This window comes from Nomascus leucogenys, chromosome 16 (genome assembly GCF_006542625.1).
Source record: "Nomascus leucogenys isolate Asia chromosome 16, Asia_NLE_v1, whole genome shotgun sequence".
NCBI lineage: Eukaryota > Metazoa > Chordata > Mammalia > Primates > Hylobatidae > Nomascus > Nomascus leucogenys.
The window spans coordinates 45,176,673-45,195,317 of NC_044396.1; the positions used below are offsets into that span (position 1 = coordinate 45,176,673).

At 38.6% G+C, this 18,645-nt stretch overlaps 1 pseudogene; it reads right to left on the minus strand.

Moving 5' to 3' along the window:
* Window positions 1–9,567: 9,567 nt before the first annotated feature.
* Window positions 9,568–10,310, minus strand: LOC100588551 (annotated as a pseudogene).
* Between the last annotated feature and the right edge of the window lie 8,335 nt (window positions 10,311–18,645).

Below are 18,645 nucleotides of genomic sequence, written 5' to 3' on the forward strand. Positions count from 1 at the left end.
TTTAATGTAATTTTAATTTGATTTAAATCTGTATATTAATTTCAGGATAATTGACATCTTCATGACTGTATCTTCTAATTCATGAGAATCGTACATGCCTTCATTTGTTCATGTCTTTTAAAAATTCTTTCAGCAATGTTTTGTAGTTTTAAGTATGTAGGCATTGTGCAAATTTTGTAAAGTTCAACCTTAAGCATTTCACACATTTTGTTCTTTTTCAAATAGTACTATTTTAAGAGTTTGTTTTTCAATAGTTTGTTGCTAGTTCTGTCTTATTATTACTAAGAAGGGACAAACTCTTGTAAGTACTAACATTGATCTATCTTGGATTAAAATTAATAGTGAATTTCTTCTGTTCTACCCTATGTGTGATTTCCCATAGTCTCCTTTTTATTCTCCACATGTAGACACAGGTACTGATACATAATATGCACTCAATAATTTTTTTTGAATGAAGGTATCACTTTCAAAATAAAACTGATTTTGTTTTAGGTTTCAAAAGACCATTAAAAAGCACTCAGAATGTTAAACTCTGGGGATTCTCATAGCTTGAGCTACATCTGTAAAGCAGAGTGAAGTGATGTGACAATTATTTGACTGATTTTTTAAATGCGGACATTTTTCTACACTTGATTGACATTCAAATTATCCAGTGTTCATCTTAACAAAGTAAGTGTCAAATCACATCCTCATTTATGTTATCTCAGCAGATAAGCCTAAGAACAGAGAAAAAAGAGAGGTAACTACATATTTCAAAGCAACAGTATTGTGCTCAGACATACAGTGTAGGCAGCTGATGCAGCTCAGGGCCGTTAGAGCATTCACAGAGTAGTGGAATCTCAGGGTCACAGGCAAACAGAAAAAAAGAGAATCCAAGAATCAGAGGGATAGTTGAATCAGATGAAAGCAGGTTCCTGTCTGATCTTGAGTTTCCATGGTAATTGGACCAGATTATAGATTTATCTTATCTTATTTTATTTTTTTAAAACCACATTATCTAGAGAGAGAAGGAATTTATTACCTTTGTGTCTTAGTCTATTTATGCTGTTATAACAAAATGCCTGACACTGGTAATTTATAAAGAACAGAAATTTATTTCTCACATTTCTGGAGGCTGGAAAGTTCAAGATCAAGACACTGACAAGTTTGGTGTCTGGTGAGGAACTGGACTCTCTGATTCCAAGGTGCAGCATCCTCTGGATGGTATAAATGCTGTGTCCTCACGTGGCAGAAGGGCTGGAAGGGGCAAAAGGAGCTAAATTCTGTGTGAAGAATCCCATTCATGAGAGAGGAACCCCCATGACATAATCACCCCTTAAAGGCCACAACTCTTAATATTATTGCATTAGAGATTACTTTTTTTTTTTTTTGAGATGGAGTTTCACTTTTGTTGCCCAGGCTGGAGTACAATGGCATGATCTCAGCTCACTGCAACCTCTGCCTCATAGGCTCAAGCGATTGTCCTGCCTCAGCCTCCCGAGTAGCTGGGATTACGGGCATGTGCCACCACATTTAAACATGAATTTTGGAGGGGATACAAACTTCAAACCATATCACCTGGAGAGTATCATCATCTATTTTTGAGGCTTGAAACTGGGAGCCCCAAGCTATTTCCAGCCCTTACTGTCCCCCATAATGTGTTCTATTTGGTCTATACAGTGTTTTTAATTTTTTTTAAAAAATCTATATTTTATGATAAGAACTTACAAACACAAAGAAGGAAGCAACAGATATTGGGGTCTACTTGAGGGGGGAAGGTGTGAGGAGGGAAAGGAACAGAAAAGATAACTATTGGGTACTGAGCTTAATACATGGGTGATGTGATAATATGTGCAGTAAACCCCAGTGACATATGTTTATCTATGTAACAAGCCTTCACATGTACCCCCAAACCTAAAATAAAAATTTTAAAAATCTATAAATAAAGATTAATACTTAAACATTAATTATACTGATTTCAAAACCAGGCTTTTTGTAGGTAAACCAAGATTTCTGGGTTGTCTTAGAAACAAGAAGTTGTATAAGCCCTTGGCCTTGGTTCTGAGATGGCAACAACTGGCTGGGACTGAGGAATGGCTTCTCTTTTGCCTGCCTTCTCTAGTTTCTCATAGTCTTCACTGTCCTTACCCAGCCTCTCTTTACTAGTGCATTTTACTTGCTTGGCTCCTGGAGGCATATGACTTTGTAGGCTCTGATGTTTGGGGATTCAAACCAAGAATTTGCCTGTTATCCATGGCCTCTGCCTTTCCTTGATTCTCTGCCTCCCATCCCTCCTTCCCATCACCACAATGATTCTACCTCTTTAATGTCACTTGAACCTGTCACCTCCTCTCAATCGTCATACTCACTGCTTTGGTGCAGGCCTTCAATGCTTCTCAGATGAATTACTGCAACAGGCTCACTATGTTCCATGGTGTGATAACTTTTATGGAAGAGAGAAGCAAGGAAGGATAGACATGGGAAAGAAGAAGTTTTTCTGTCCAAAAAGCAATGGCAATATTTCTGGAGTAACATAGGGCAGGAGTGCATTTCACTTAGAACCATCCTTTCATTCCTGGCTCTTGGACCTAGGCTTGGAGAGTGGGTCATTACTGGATGGAAAATCAAAGGAAGGTTCTAAATGAGCCTTGCACTTTATTTTAATCCTCTTTCTGGATTCCAGTGTTTGTTCTATTTTACCTGTTTATTCTTATCATGCTGTTTGTCACAGGAAAGTTTATAATTTAGGTAATAAAACCTTTCAAATCATTTAAATGAATGCATGTGAAAAATGAGGGTCAGACCTGTTAGTCCAAGATCTCTAATAACCGCCTGCTGGCGGTGATGCCTGATCGAAAGCGTCTGCACTTGGAAAGTCCTCATTTGTAACATCAATGATAATTGTCTGTAGAATGTCTGAGCCAAGATGGCGTACGAAGCAAGAAAGAGACCTCAAATGTATTAGCTGTTTCACATGCTTGAAAACAGACAATTTGTCTTTGACTTGTGAGAAGAAAACCCCCAGCTATTACCGTGCCCATCAGCTTATGTAGAATGGGAAGGTCTAGCGCTACCTGCTTATAAACCCCAGCCAAAGGATTGAGGCCTCCATCTGGTAAGGCTTCATGTGCTTGTCAAATAAAAATGAATTCAGGCCGGGCATGGTGGCTTATGCCTGTAGTCCCAGCATTGTGGGAGGCTGAGGCAAGAGGACTGCTTGAGCCCAGGAGTTCGGGCTGCAGTGAGCTGTGTTTACACCACTGAGCTCCAGGCTAGGTGAGACAGTGAGACCCTGTCTCAATAAAAAAAAAAAAAAAAAAAAAAAAAAATTTAGAAGCTGAGAACATAAATGGGCTTGCCTTTCTGTGCATACGTGTGCAAATGTTTGTGTGCATCTGAGTGTGTGTATGTCTGTATGTGTGTGTGTGATGGGAATGCAGGATAAGATTATTTTCCCCCTCTTATTTAGTTAATGCCAGAAAAGTAAGAGAAAAATTGACTATGCCCGAATTCTTTTTCACCTTTTATCTGGAGTATCTGCAATTGAAATACTTGAACAGGACATGCATCTATATAACCATAGCTTATAGCAGTGGCTTTCCCACAGGAGTGCATTGACATTGACTGGGACACCTGTTAGATAAATGGGCAGATTCTTCAGCCCATGCCCAGGGGCTCTGATGCTGGAGACCCGGAGGGGGCCCAGGGTTATGCACTGTGACAGGTCCCCCATATGATTCTCATGCAGTTGAACCATCAGACAGTACTTAGGAAAGGATCGTCTGCAGGAAGAAAACACACAAATGGATGTGGCCTTGACTGATGACTTAATCTCAGGACCTTAGATCACCTGGCTAAATTGATTGTCCTGAGTGTCACTTTAAAAGTCACACATACAGGCCACACGCAGTGGCTCGCACCTGTAATCCCAGCACTTTGGGAGGCTGAGGTGGGTGGATCACCTGAGGTCAGGAGTTTGAGACCAGCCTGACCAACATAGAGAAACCCCATCTCTACTGAAAATACAGCATTAGCCGGGCGTGGTGGCGCATGCCTGTAATCCCAGCTACTTGGGAGGCTGAGGCAGGACAATCGCTTGAACCTGGGAGGCAGAAGTTGCAGTGAGCTGAGATCGCGCCATTGCACTTCAGCCTGGGCAACAAGAGCGAAACTCCATCACACACACACAAAAAAGTCACACATACAGACACACACATCATACATATACACTCCCCTAAATATACACACACCACTCACACATCTCATATCATACCCTCTACACCTCCCATACCACACCCCATATACACACCACACACACACAGCCCACACATGCACACACCACACATGTACACACACATGCTAAACCACACACATATCACACCATACACAAGGGGACACACACCATACACACACACCACACATACCACATACACATCACACATACACATACCCCACACATGCACATGCCACACATGCACACACACTATACTCATGCACACACACCACACCCATGCACACATACACATCCTCCCCCCACTACACCACACATGTACCATTCCACACACACACCATACTACACATATACACATGGATGTGAGCATTCTTTTTCATTTAAAGTACAGGGAAAACACTGGTCTCTTATCAAGCAGTGGTATTTTAGAGAGCAGAGGTCTTTTCCTCCAAGTCTGCTCTTGAAGTTCTTAAAAAGAAAGTGCAAGTCCCAGGAATGAGCTCATCTCTGTGTCCTTCCCAGAAGCCACTTACTCATTGCTGCAGGACAGACTTTACTGTTATTATAATGAAAAGACAAGACAGACTCTAAATATCAGTTTAAAATGTTTCTTTTTTAAAAAAATTCCCACATGTACACGCTCTTTTACTTGTTTCATGTTTACTCTGTTTTGGGTTAAGAAATCTGAATGATGTGATGTGTCATGAGGATAGAAGCGAACAGGATGAAATCGCGTGAACAGGACAATGGGGGGCAGTGGTGGAGCCCTCTGCTTTGGGGCTCTGAAGCTTTGGATTGGAACCATCTGGTCCTTGGTCCTAGCTCTGCTACTTGTGGCCTTGGCTAAGGTAGTAACCTCTCCAAGCCTACTCTACAAAGGGAACATCATCGTAGTACGTCACTCATGGAATTCTAAGGATTAAAATGGAAAGTGCTTACAACAGGATGAGAAACATACTAAAGACTCTGTAAATGTTTGTTTCTATTAATAAGCAGAATTATGCCTGGACCTGCTTAAGCTCCCAGACTTTTTCTACACTGCCCTCAGTTATCAGTCTCCATTCTGACTACTTCTTAGTGACCAAGAGAAGAGAGGAGAGAGCTGGGAGAATAAGGCTGTGGGGAGGATGAGGCAGAGGGGATATGGGAGGATGAAGAAGCATCATGGTGCGAGTGCATTGGGATCACTGAGTGTGGCCTGGTCCTTTCTCCTTCCCACTGCAGCATCTGATGATAGATCCCTGACAATTATGGTCTTTCTGGATGGGCCGGGTGGCCAATTTTATTCTTTGTAATCTTCAAAGGTACAAACGAATCAGTTTTATGACTTCTGCTTTACATCAAAATAAATTTTAGATGTCTCAAACATTGAGCAGCTTTGAACATAACTTCTTTTCTTTTCCTGCATTCAGGAGCCATAAAACCTAGCCAGGATAAGGCCTCAGACCCAGTTCATTATAGCAGATATTGTGAAATAGTGACCAGCACTTGGAACTCGGCCCACACATGGCTCATATAGTATGTTTTAAAGTTTCGAATTGGCTTCCATCATTTAAGAATAAGAGATCTTCCATAAAAATTGAGATTTTTGGCCAGTCATGGTGGCTCATGCCTGTAATCCCAGCACTTTGGGAGGCCGAGGTGGGCAGATCACCTGAGGTCAGGAGTTCAAGACCAGCCTGGCCAACATGGCGAAACCCCATCTCTACTAAAGATACAAAAAATTAGCTGGGCATGGCGGTGCACGCCTGTAATCCCAGCTACTTGGGAGGCTGGGGCAGGAGAATCGCTTCAACCTGGGAGGTGGAGGTTGCAGTGAGCCGAGATGGTGCCACTGCACTCCAGCCTGACTGACAGGGTGAGATTCGATCTCAAAAACAAACAAACAAAATAAATAAAATATAAAAGAAATTGAGATTCCCAGCTTATTTTGGGAATCAGAACTGGCTTCTGCCCTGGTGTTTGGATGTACAGATGGAGGCCGGATTGCAGGGGCTCTGGGAGGGCCGTGGCTCCAGTAGCTCCTGCCCTCTGGCCCACGTGGCTTGCTGGACACATGCTAATCTACTTGGAGCCTTGCATTCTATTGCTGACTCTAAAAGCTTTATGAAGTGACTGATCTAGAAGGACCATAAAATCTAGAGAAAGGACTTAATCTCTTTGGTCTCAGTTTACTCATTTATAAAATGAGCAAGGACCCTTGTAGTTCTAAAAATCTGCGTTTAGCTATGAACACTGCATTGAGCATGGGGCTGACATGTCAATGTCTAGCTTCACTATTAACCCTCATTTCCCTTCTGCTTCCCTGCCTTCATCTGCATGGACCAGACTACCACTCAGCCCTGAGAGGTCCAGAGCCAGCAAGGATAGGAGAAGCCGCTGTTGAACCCCAATGGTAGTCTCCACTTCACGCTCACTTCATAGTATTTTGGTTGTAGTATTTGATACTAAACTTATTTTTTTGTGCCCAGGAAAGAGTGGGCTCTCAGTAAATATCTATTGAGTCAGGAGATTAATTGGTAGCCAGGTTGGCTTTCCTACTTGCTGGGGCAAATCAGGGAGTGAGGGGCTACTGTTGTCAAGGTTAGATTTTCTCCCATACACCAAAAACCCCCACAATTATTGCATAGCAGATACTTAACAAAGTATAATGAACAAGCACGGATGAGATTGTTTCTCCGTAAGCTGAATTGTCAAACGAGTGAGAAAATGTAGTTTAAGACTGGGGTTCTCTGAAAAAAATACCTCTGCCCTCTCTAAAAGTTAACTATAGTTTTGGTAGTTTGTGTGGTGCAAATGAAACATTTTATATATGTAAGAAGCAATGGAGCCAGCAAGGATAGGAGAAGCCTCTGTGCAGAGACAGCTGTGGTGGAAGAGTGACTCGAATTTTTAAGTATTATAAAGACAGCTGTGGTAGAAGAGTGACGTGAGTGTTTAAGTATTATAAAGACTGCTGTGGTAGAAGAATGACATGAATTTTTAAGTATTATAGCTTGTTCCTCTGTGAAATAAATGATGGATTCTAAGTGCATAGAAATGAGATACAAACCTGACCCTTAGACAATAGCCAATGGAATGGTGATAAATTTAAATGCCTCATTTGTCCACTCATATTCATTTTCTTATGCAAATAATACTCATAGAAAACAGAATAATAAAACAAACACATACCCACTACCTAGATGCATGTCCATAATAAATATTGGCATATTTTCCATGTTCAAGTGAACAAATTGTTCAGATTGTAAAGCCTATTTTGCTCTCTTTCTCCATGTTACTTCCCTATCTCTGCCTTCAGAGTGAGCCAGCTTTTAGAACAGTGTAGGTCTTCTCATTCCTATTTTTACATTTTGTTCCGTCCATTTGAGTTCATAAAATATACAGGATTGTGTTACGTGTTTTTAAAATCATGTTTAATGACATCAGATTGTAAGTGTTCTAGGATATTATTATGTTTTTGAGATTTATCCATGTTAATAAAATTATTTCTATTTTAATCATTTAAATTGCTTTCTGGAATGATTAAGCCACAATTTGTGATTTATTACCTTACTATGAGCATTTAGGTGATTTCTTTTAGAAACAATGCTGTAGTAAATATCCCTGAAGAATTGCTCAGGAAATACACCTACCTTGGGTGACCAGGGTGTTGATGTATGGGCACTTTCTGTCACCCAGGCTGGAAGTGCAGTGGTGTGATCATGGCTAACTGCAGTCTCAAATGCCTGGCCTCAAGTGATCCTCCTGCCCCAGCCTCCAGAGTAGTTGGGACTACAGTTGTGAGCCATCGTGCCCAACCACTTTTTAATTGTATTTGTTATTGACAAATTGCTCTGTGAAGGAGTTGTACCAACTTATGCTCTCAGCAGCAGTATTGAAATTTACATTTTTCACATCTTCTCCAAAACTTGCTAGATATTAAAATTGTCACCCATATGATGGGTATGAAATGACACCTCATTGTTATTTTGCTTTGTACTAACCTTATATCAAGTGAGATGAACATATTTCTATGTATTTATTGATCATTTGGGATTCTGTTTCTCTGAAGTATGCATATTCTCTGGCCATTTTCTATCCTAATCTTTTTTTTTTTGACACAGACTAATAAGTTTTATTGTATGAAAATACTCATAAAATACCTCATCTCCAAAATAATTCAAATACATAATTAAATGAATGTTTTTAAAATGACAATTTTCAAAAAGGAAAATTAAACACATTTTAGTAAATACATATGTTTTATTTGTCAATAGTAAATGTCAGTTTTATTTAGAATAGTCAAGTACAAAAAATGAAAATTTATGTATATCTGTGACTGTTAAGAAATATTAGAAATCATTAAAATGTTCTGAGAATACTAGTAAGGCACTGAATGCAAATACCACCTGAAATATGAATTATGTGCATTTTTATATCTTTAATATTCAGATGTTCATAGTTATTTTCTTAAAAGGTATTTTTAATAAAATGATTCAACCTTATTATTTTTCCCCTGGAAGGCAGAGTTTAAACAAGTATGTAATGAAAAGTTTTCCTAATGAAAGCTGTGATACACTCATGCCCAAAGGTACTTTATCCTTAGGAAAAAAGAGTTTCTGTTATCTGGATGTTTTAACTTTTAAAGATATTTTGTTTCACCACAGTAATACATCAGCCATAATAAGGCATAATAAAGCATGAAGTCATCATATTAAATAATCTGACACAAAAACTTAAGATCGTATCACCAATTGGGTAACTATATCAAAAATTTTTAAGTTCTATAAAACTATTAAGAGGTTAGAGTTTTAGCTCTATAATACATCTCAAAACATATTCCCCCAAATTTTTAGTATATATAAAAAAGGTTCATCTTGGAATACAAATGTAATCAGATAGCCATGATATTAATGGGTTCTGTATTTTCAATGGCACTGACACATTGCTCTTTGGTATAATGCACTGCAGTGACAATAGCTTGGTAGCAAGAGAAAAGATTTAGATTCATCACAAAACAGCAACTTAAAAATTTCTAACAACAGTGAATATATATGAATGTATAGGTACAAGCTGAGCATCCCTTGTCCAAAATGCTAGGGACCAGAAGTGTTTTGGATTTCAGGTTCTGGAATATCTGCATGTACACAATGGGACCCGACTCTAATTACATAATTCATGTTTCACATCCACCTTATACATATAGCCTGAAAGTAACTTATACAACATTTTTAATAATTTTGTGCAAGAAACAAAATCTGTTTAAACGGAACCATCAGAAAGCAAAGGTGTCAGGTGGGGAATTTTCCACTTGTGGGGTCAAGTCAGTGTTCAAAAAGATTCAGATTTTGAAGCTTCGGATTTCAGATTTTTGAATTAGAGATGCTCAACTTGTAGTATCATTCACTCTGGCTTACGTATTGACCTTGTACTTGAAAGTACTTTTCCATAAATATCAGTAACTGTGGCCGTTCACCAAATATAGAAATGATAAAACAAAAACAGCAAAATCAAAGCACACTTCTAGTTTTTTTATATAAAGTTTGCTTGTGATGATGACCTTCTGTGCTCTGGAACTTCTGTTTTACAAAAAATTGAGTTCTTATGGTCCTTGTCCTTACTCAGGTTGCTGCCTGTTGCCAGCAACGACTGGCTGTGAAATATCTCGGAGGTAGCTTTCTTTTTAGAGAAAGCAATTATTTCTTCTTCCAAAAGTCTTCTCTTTTCTTCAAGCTTCATTCTCTTTTCTTGGTGAAGTCTCTTAAGGTGCTCAAATTTGGCCTGTAGCTCTCTCTCAGCTTCTTTCAATATGGCTTCTTTCTCCTTTACTGGCTGCACAAACATCTGCTTCATTTCTTCTTCCTTCCTCTGACGTTCACCATGGAACTCATGTCTTTTGGCTTCATAGGTCTCTTGAAGACTGACCGGCTTGTTTTCTGGGCCCACATCTGTAAAGCCCATTTCCTCCAGTTTGCAGCGCCTGTAAAGCTCATAGTGCCTGGTAAGGGTCTGCTCTCGCAGGTCCTCCATATTTGTACAAATGAGCATTTCCCGCAGCTTTAAAAAGTCACAGTGGTTTTCATCTTCCACTTGTACAACACCCCAAGGGTGTCCTTGCTGAATGGATTTGTTCACCAGCTGATCAGGTAAACTCTCAAAACCAACATGGCCAGACATAGTCAAGGAACGAATGTTTTCTCTTTTTCCCTGTTCATCATCAGATCCTTGTGAAGAAATACAAGTTGTTTTTGTTGTCATGTGAGACTGAAAGAGCAGGTGCCGCGCCACCTCGGAGCCATGGTCGCGGGCGGGGGCAGGGTGAAGCGGCTATATCAGCCCGGCCCGGAGCGGCTGGTCCCGGTGACTGCGGCGGGAAAGCGGGAGGGCTGCAGTCCCTAATCCTTTTTAAATTCAATATGTTGCAAATAACTGCTCTTAGTCTAAGATTTTCATTAAATTAAATTTCAAATCATGAAATAAGTAAAATTTATTAATCCTTTTCTTCTTATGTTTTTTTATTTTTGTGTCTGAAGAAATCCTACCCACACCTTATATTGGTTAGGATGGCTACTATCAAAAAAACCTTAAAATAATGAGTGTTAGCAAGGATGTGGTGAAATTGGAATCCTGGTGCACTATTGATGAAAATGTAGAATGGTGCAGCTGCTGTGGAAAATAGTACGGAGGCTCCTCAAAAATTAAACATAGGATTACCATATAATCCAGCAACTCACTTCCAAGTGTGTATCCAAAAGAATTGAAAACGAGATTGCAAGGAGAAATTTGCACACTCATGTTCATAAAAGACATATCACGATAGTCAAGAGGTAGAAACAACCCAGATGTCCTTCAGTGGATGACTAGATAAACAAAATGTGGCAGATATATAAAATGAAATAATTTTCAACCTTAAAAAGGAGGGAAAGCCTTTCACATGTTAAAAGATGGATGAACTTTGAGAACATTACACTAAGTGAAATAAGACAATGACAAAAAGACAAATTCTGTATGATTCCACTTACATGAAGCACGGAAAGTAGTCAGATTTAGACAGAAATAGAATGGTGGTTGTCAGCAACTGGGGGGAGACAGAAATGCGGAGTTGTTATTTAATGGGTGTAGGATTTCAGTTTTGAAGATAAAAAGTCTGGAGAGCTGTTGCACAACAATCTCAATATACTATATACAATTGAACTCTACACTTAAAAATGGTTAAGATGGGCTGGGTGCTGAGGCTCATGCCTATAATCCCAATGCTTTGGGAGGCTGAAATGGGAGGATCACTTGAGGCCAAGAGTTTGAGACCAGCTTGGGCTATATAGGGAGACCCGGTCTCTACAGAAATAAAAATAAAAATAATTAGCTTGGCATTGTGGCCCATGCCTTTAGTCCCAGCTGCTCAGGAGGCTGAGGTAGGAGGATTGCTAGAGCCCAGGTGATAAGGTTTGGCTCTGTGTCCCCACCCAAATCTCATGTTGAATTGTAATTCCCAGTGTTGGTAGGTGATTAAATCATGGGAGTGGACTTCCCCCTTGCTGTTCTTGTGATAGAGTTCTCACTAGATCTGGTTGTTTGAAAGTATGTAGCACCTCCCCCTGCTCTCTCTCTCCTGCTGGCCATGTGAAGACTGTGTCTGCTTCCCCTTTGCCTCTCACCACGATTGTATGTTTCCTGAGGCCTCCCCAGAAGCAGAAGCCTGTACAGCCTGCAGAACTGTGAAGTGATTAAACTTCTTTTCTTTATAAATTACCCAGTCTCAGGTATGTCTTTATAGCAGTGAGAAGAGACTAATACACCAGGAATTTGAGGTGGCAGTGAGCTATGATCACACCACTGCACTCCAGCCTGGGCAACAGAGACCCTGTCTCTAAAAAAAGTAAATGAATAAATAAAAACAAACAAAAAATAAAATAAATTGGTTAGGATGATGAATTTTATATATATATATATATATTTTTTTTTTTTTGCCACAACTACAAATTTTAAAAAAGAAATCGTGTTCAAACTGGAGATCATAAAGATGTTTATCTCTATTTTCTTATGGTAGTTTTAATTTTTGACTTGTGTACTTAGGGCTTTAATCTACCTAGAGCTCACTTTTGAATATGGTGTGTTTGTTACAGTCCCATTTATTGCATAGTCCATCCTCCTTCAGTTACTTGTGGATCTTGTTTTGGTCTCTTTACTTCCTCATTAGTCTGTTACGTAGCTCTGTGCTGGAGTCATACCTCCTTAATTACTATAGCCTTATAACAAAGTCTTGATTTTTGATAGGGCAAGTCCGTCCTCATTGTTCTTCTCTTTCAAAAAAATTATCTTGACTATGTCTTCTATGAGAGTTTTAATAAGGGCTTATCGAGTTTAACATAAAAATCTTATCTGGATTTTGATTGTTATTCCATTTAACTGGGGTGCAGTGCAAAATTTATGGTATTGAGTTTCTTATCCATGGGCATAATATATCTCTCAATTTATTTAAAATTTCTTTAATGTCTTTCCATAAAGTTTTGTAAATTTTTAAATATAGACCTTGGATCTCTTTTTATATTGATTTCTATCTTTAAATGTTTTGTTGCTATTGTGAATAAAAGCCTTCTTTATTATAGTAGTTTTACTGGTTGATTCAAATTTTTAAGAAAGCTGTTGATTTTGGTATGCTGATTTTGTATAGAACAATCTTTTTGGACTCTTCTATTAGTGGTCATATTTGATGTACAAATTCTATGAAAACTTCCATATATTACGTGAGAACAATAAGAGATTGTTTTTCTTTTCTAATCCTTATAACTTTATTTCCTTGTCTTGTACAATGTCGGTATATCCAATACATAGAAGTGGTGCATGTAAGTAGTGATAATAGCCCGATAAGTGTTATTCTTGACTTTCAAGGGAGACTTTTAACACTCCATGGCTTATTATTATGTTTGCTGTAGGTTTTGGTGCTCTTTTTCAGGTTGAAGGAATTCCCTTCCATTTCCTCATTAACCCATTTATGCCCAGTGTTCCATTATTGGAACCCTAAGCATGTGGGAGTTATTTATATCCTACTACTCAAGGTCATCACCAAGGTCTGATTTTTTCACTTGTGCAAAAATTCAAAAAATTGCAACCTCCAGCATAAATGGGTTAATATTATTTTTCCAGTCATGATGGGAGTTTAACATATTTGTAGGCTTTTTCTGAATTCTAAGTTTGATTGTATTTTTTTTAGTCTATTAATGAGGGGAGTTTTATTACTAGGTCTTTTTAATATAAAGACCTTTCAATTTCACACACATGTATACATACATTCACACATATGTATCACACACAGTGCTAGGTTCAGTTTATTGATATTTTTCATAATTTTCGTATCTATGTTTATAAATAATATTAGTCCATTTTTCACTTCTATTTTTAATAAATAAACTGGTAGATTTCTTTGAAACAATTTTTACAAGGTAAATTTGTTCTTTGTTCATTTGGTAAAATTTTCATGTAAGACCTACTGGGCTTGGAATTTTGGGGGATACATTTGGCTACTGTTTAATTTTATTTAATAATTTAAAGGGTAACACAGAGTCAGCAATTCACTTTTGTTTGTGAAGGGAAGAGCTTTTAGCCTTTTATCAGTGACAAAGGAAAAAAACCAGGATGTATAATAGAAAAAAAGAAGAAAAAGAAAGGAAAGGAGAGAAAGAAAAGAAGAGGAAGAAAGAAGAGAAAAAACTAGGCAGTTTGGGAACAGTGAGTCTTGTTTTTTATTTTTGGGATAAACACACTGAATAACTTGTAGCTAACACCACAAAACAAGGCCAAAACTTTGGGAGTTTAGTTGTTGAATATACTTGACAGGCTATCTCTGAATAAAGTCTGCATAATATCCTTCTGTTGGCACCTTCACTTTAGTTAGACAGGATCTGCACTGTTTTACTCAAAAAAATTTTCTTAGTTTCTCCTTTTTCAGTCAAAAGAATTTCCCAAAGGAGCAAATTTGACTTTAAGAATGTTTAGTCTCTGTGATGCAGAATCATCAGTTAGAAGTTTACTGGACATTAGACGTGAGAAGAAGGAAAACCCATAGAAGAAAAATCATAAAAATTATGAAAAATATTTTGAAGGTATTTTGTATTCATTGTTTTTTTTGAGACAATGTCTGCTCTGTCACCCAGGCTGAAGGGGCAGTGGCGCCATCACAGCTCATTGCAGCCTTGACCTCCTGGGTTCCAACAATTCTCCTACCTCTACCTCCCAAGTAGTTGGGACTATAGGAGCATGGCACCACACCCAGCTAATTTTTAAATTTTTTGTAGAGATGTGGTCTTGCTATGTTACCCAGGCTGGTCTCAAACTCCTGGGCTCAAGCAACCCTCCCACATTGGCCACCCAGAGTATTGGAATTACAGGCAAGAGCCACTGCACCTGGCCTATATTCATTTTATTTTTTTCTTTTTATTTTTTTTTTCTTTTTTTTTTTTATTATACTTTAGGGTTTTAGGGTACATGTGCACAATGTGCAGGTTTGTTACATATGTATCCATGTGCCATGTTGATTTCCTGCACCCATTAACTCGTCATTTAGCATTAGGTGTATCTCCTAATGCTGTTCCCTCCCCCCTCCCCCCACCCCACAACAGTCCCCGGAGTGTGATGTTCCCCTTCCTGTGTCCATGAGTTCTCATTGTTCAGTTCCCACCTATGAGTGAGAACATGCGGTGTTTGGTTTTTTGTCCTTGCGATAGTTTACTGAGAATGATGTTTTCCAGTTTCATCCATGTCCCTACAAAGGACACGAACTCATCATTTTTTATGGCTGCATAGTATTCCATGGTGTATATGTGCCACATTTTCTTAATCCAGTCTATCATTGTTGGACATTTGGGTTGGTTCCAACTCTTTGCTATTGTGAATAGTGCCGCAATAAACATACGTGTGCATGCGTCTTTATAGCAGCATGATTTATAGTCCTTTGGGTATATACCCAGTAATGGGATGGCTGGGTCAAATGGTATTTCTAGTTCATTTTAAAAACTACTTTCTGCCTAATAAGCAGAGTAAGTCTCAAGAATTAGTCTGATCAACTTCAGTTAACAAAGTGACTTTTTCACCTCTAATTGATTGTTTTTATTTGCCCATCTATTAAAAATTAATTATTACACACATTCCATAGTGGCTGCTTAACAAGCAAGGATAATTGTATTACCTAGGGCTATTTTAGTTAACAATTTCATGATAATATTTAAAATTTTGGTTATTTAAATAATTAAATTTTGGTATTTAAGCCATAAGCAAGTTAGAAATTACACACTCTACTTTAGTAACTAGTTTAACTAGAGTAGAAATCCTTTTACAAACCAGCAAAATCCAATGTCAATGTCTTAGATCCCTCCCTAAAATTGTCATGTCTGATTTCTCATAAGATCTAATTAGGAGGTTTCTTTAGAATATTTGGAAAGGTCAAATGAATGTATCCAAAATAGATGTCCAAATTTAGTTTGTCTGATTTTGGAGGGAGACAATCACAGCTAGAATTAAAATATTGTATAATGATTATTGCATTGCTTTAGAAGAAAATAATTAAACTGAAGTTTCTGTCAGTATGCCCATGTCCCTTTTTTTTGTGGTATTCCTTGGATTCCTGTAAAGCTTTGAAAGTATCAGTGGCAGCAAGTAATTGTTGGGCATGTTGCCATGTGCCTGTAGTCCCAACTATTTGGGAGTTGGAGGTGGATGGATTGTTTGAACCCAGGAGTTCAAGGCTGCAATGAGTTGTGACAGTGCCACTGCACCTCCAGCCTGGGTGACAGAGCTGGACCCTGTCTCATACATGTATGAGGGTTAATACTTTATAGGGTACTTTGAAGCCACTTATCAAATTTAACATTTGACAGGTGTGGTGGTAGAGAAACGATTTAAAGAGGACTATTATGAAAGAAAAGAAGAGAATGAGGAGATGCATAATATGATAAAAATGCAAAGGTAAGTCTGATGGTCCATCAAGGATTTCAATCTGAAGGTTTTGGGAGGAAGCTCTCTACTCAGGAAGACACCTTCTTAATCCATAGAATCTTGAAAGGAATCTGTCTACTTTAACATATGACCTGCTTCTAGGGATCTTTTCATGAGCCTCAGGGTCAGATCTTCATTTGTACTTGATGCCTAGGCTATGGAATTCAAAGAATATTTGCATCAGGGCACATATATCTGTAGATGTGTGTCCTGAAGCTTAAGGACAACATTTGTAATTAGGAGAACCTGAAGTAGTTCTTTCCAATGGGGCTTCAAGGCTCACTTTCGATACTCTTTTAATGTACTCAATCTTCCAGATGTACATCTTTCATGAGATGTAGATCTGGTGGCTGTTATCATTAGTGCAGGAAGTGAACTTGAGGACTTTAATATTTTTACTTTAAAATATCATGATCTTAGTTTGTTTTCCCAGGGCTTTAAGGAAGTTTCTGTTTATGGCTGAGTAGTATTCAATGGTGTATATTTTTAATCATTGGGGAGTATTGAATATATTCTCCACTTGGAAGGACAATATTAACATATTCATATTGTCATTAATGTATGTTAATATTTTCTTTCCAAGTGGGGAAAGTATTAACATATTTTGTGTGTGTAAAGGAGCTTTAGTGTTTTGGTAAGGAAAGAGTTTGAGTTAAACCAGGACATTTACACATTATTATTAATGCATATTTAAACTTTGAAGCAACTGAATGAAATTCACTTGTAAATGCACAAATGATCAATGGAATAGGGTCCTAAGTCTTGCCCTACCTTTGTAGTTTTTCCTTAATTATGGAAGTATTTGGTTACTCATTGTGTTTCTTGGGGAATATTTTTCATCCCAATGTTTTTGAAAAGTTTTATCCAATTTTCTCTGTCACACAGATTAGTTTTTGTTAGATAACAATGAGAGGTCAGAGATTGGCTTTGGGTGACTTCATGTGGCACAATTTTTGAGATAGCATTTTTTTTTTTGAGATGGAATTTCGCTTTTATCATCCAGGCTGGAGTGCAATGGTGCAATCTCAGCTCACTGCAACCTCCACCTCCCAGGTTCAAGTGATTCTCCTGCCTCAGCCTCCCGAGTAGCTGGAATTACCAGTGTGTGCCACTACGCCTGGCTAATTTTTGTATTATTAGTAGAGACAGGGTTTCACCATGTTGTCCACACTGGTCTCAAACTCCTGACCTCAGGTCATCCACCTGCCTCAGCCTCTCAAAATGCTGGGTTTGCAGGTGTGAGCCACCATGACTGGCCATATCTTTTCTTTTTTATATAAACAGCCAGCTATGTTTAAATATCGTTTTATTATTCAGAAATCAGAGCAAACAATGAATGGTTTTATAGTATTAATTATGATTAAAACAGTAAAGACAGTTTAGCAAATAGGTGGAAACTTTTCTTTAGTTTTAAGAGTATATTTTTAAGGCTGGGCGCAGTGGCTTACGTCTGTAATCCCAGCATTTTGGGAGGCCGAGGCAGACGGATCACGAGGTCGGGAGATCAAGACCATCCTGGCTAACACGGTGAAACTCCGTCTCTACTAAAAATACAAAAATTAGTCGGGCACGGTGGCAGCCTGTAGTCCCATCTACTCGGGAGGCTGAGGCAGGAGAATGGCGTGAACCCGGGAGGCAGAGCTTGCAGTGAGCCGACATCGCGCCACTGCACTCCAGCCTGGGCGACAGAGCAAGACTCCTTGTCAAAAAAAAAAAAAAAAGAGTACATTTTTAGACATCCACTTCCCAGAAGATAAAGTAGATGTACTTTTTCCTATTCCTTCTGCTAAATACACCTAAAGACTCTGGACTATAAATAAAACAATATAAAAGAAGGATTCTTAGAGGTGGAGAGAAGAATGCAGGTTAGTTAGGGACCTTCAGATCTGAGAATAATGTGATGATGAGTTCTCTGGATTTTCTTTTTATTTCATATATCTCAGATTTGGAGCCAAATAGCAACGCAGAAACACCAAATCACTCAGACCTCCCCACCACGCAACTCCCCAGGAAAAACTCCAAGAAAAAAAGCTTGTTCTTTGTAGCCAAAAGACCAAGAAAGGGGTAGCTTAGGAAGAAGACTTTTTGACAATTACTATTCTACTCTAGCCAAAAAAACCACAGAAAAACTAGTCCCCACCCCACCCCAACACAAGCAAAGGCTGAGTGGAGAGCTTAGACTTCCACCTTCCTGAAGTTGCAATAAGGTATCCTTAAACCTCTGCCAGGTGGTTTCAGAGAAAGTTAAGTGGGGAGCCAAGACTTTCATCTTGTTGGCGGGTATCAAGAGTTCCCCACACCAACGTGTCAGTAGAGATATTCTGTAGAAAGCCTAGACTTTCACCTCCATCCAGCAGTAAAGAGGCGTTCACTTTCTCACCCCTGTGGTAGTACCAGAGGATGCTGAGTAGAAAGTCAGTACTTTCAACATTGCCTAACAGTATTGGGGCCACCTCTAACATGTG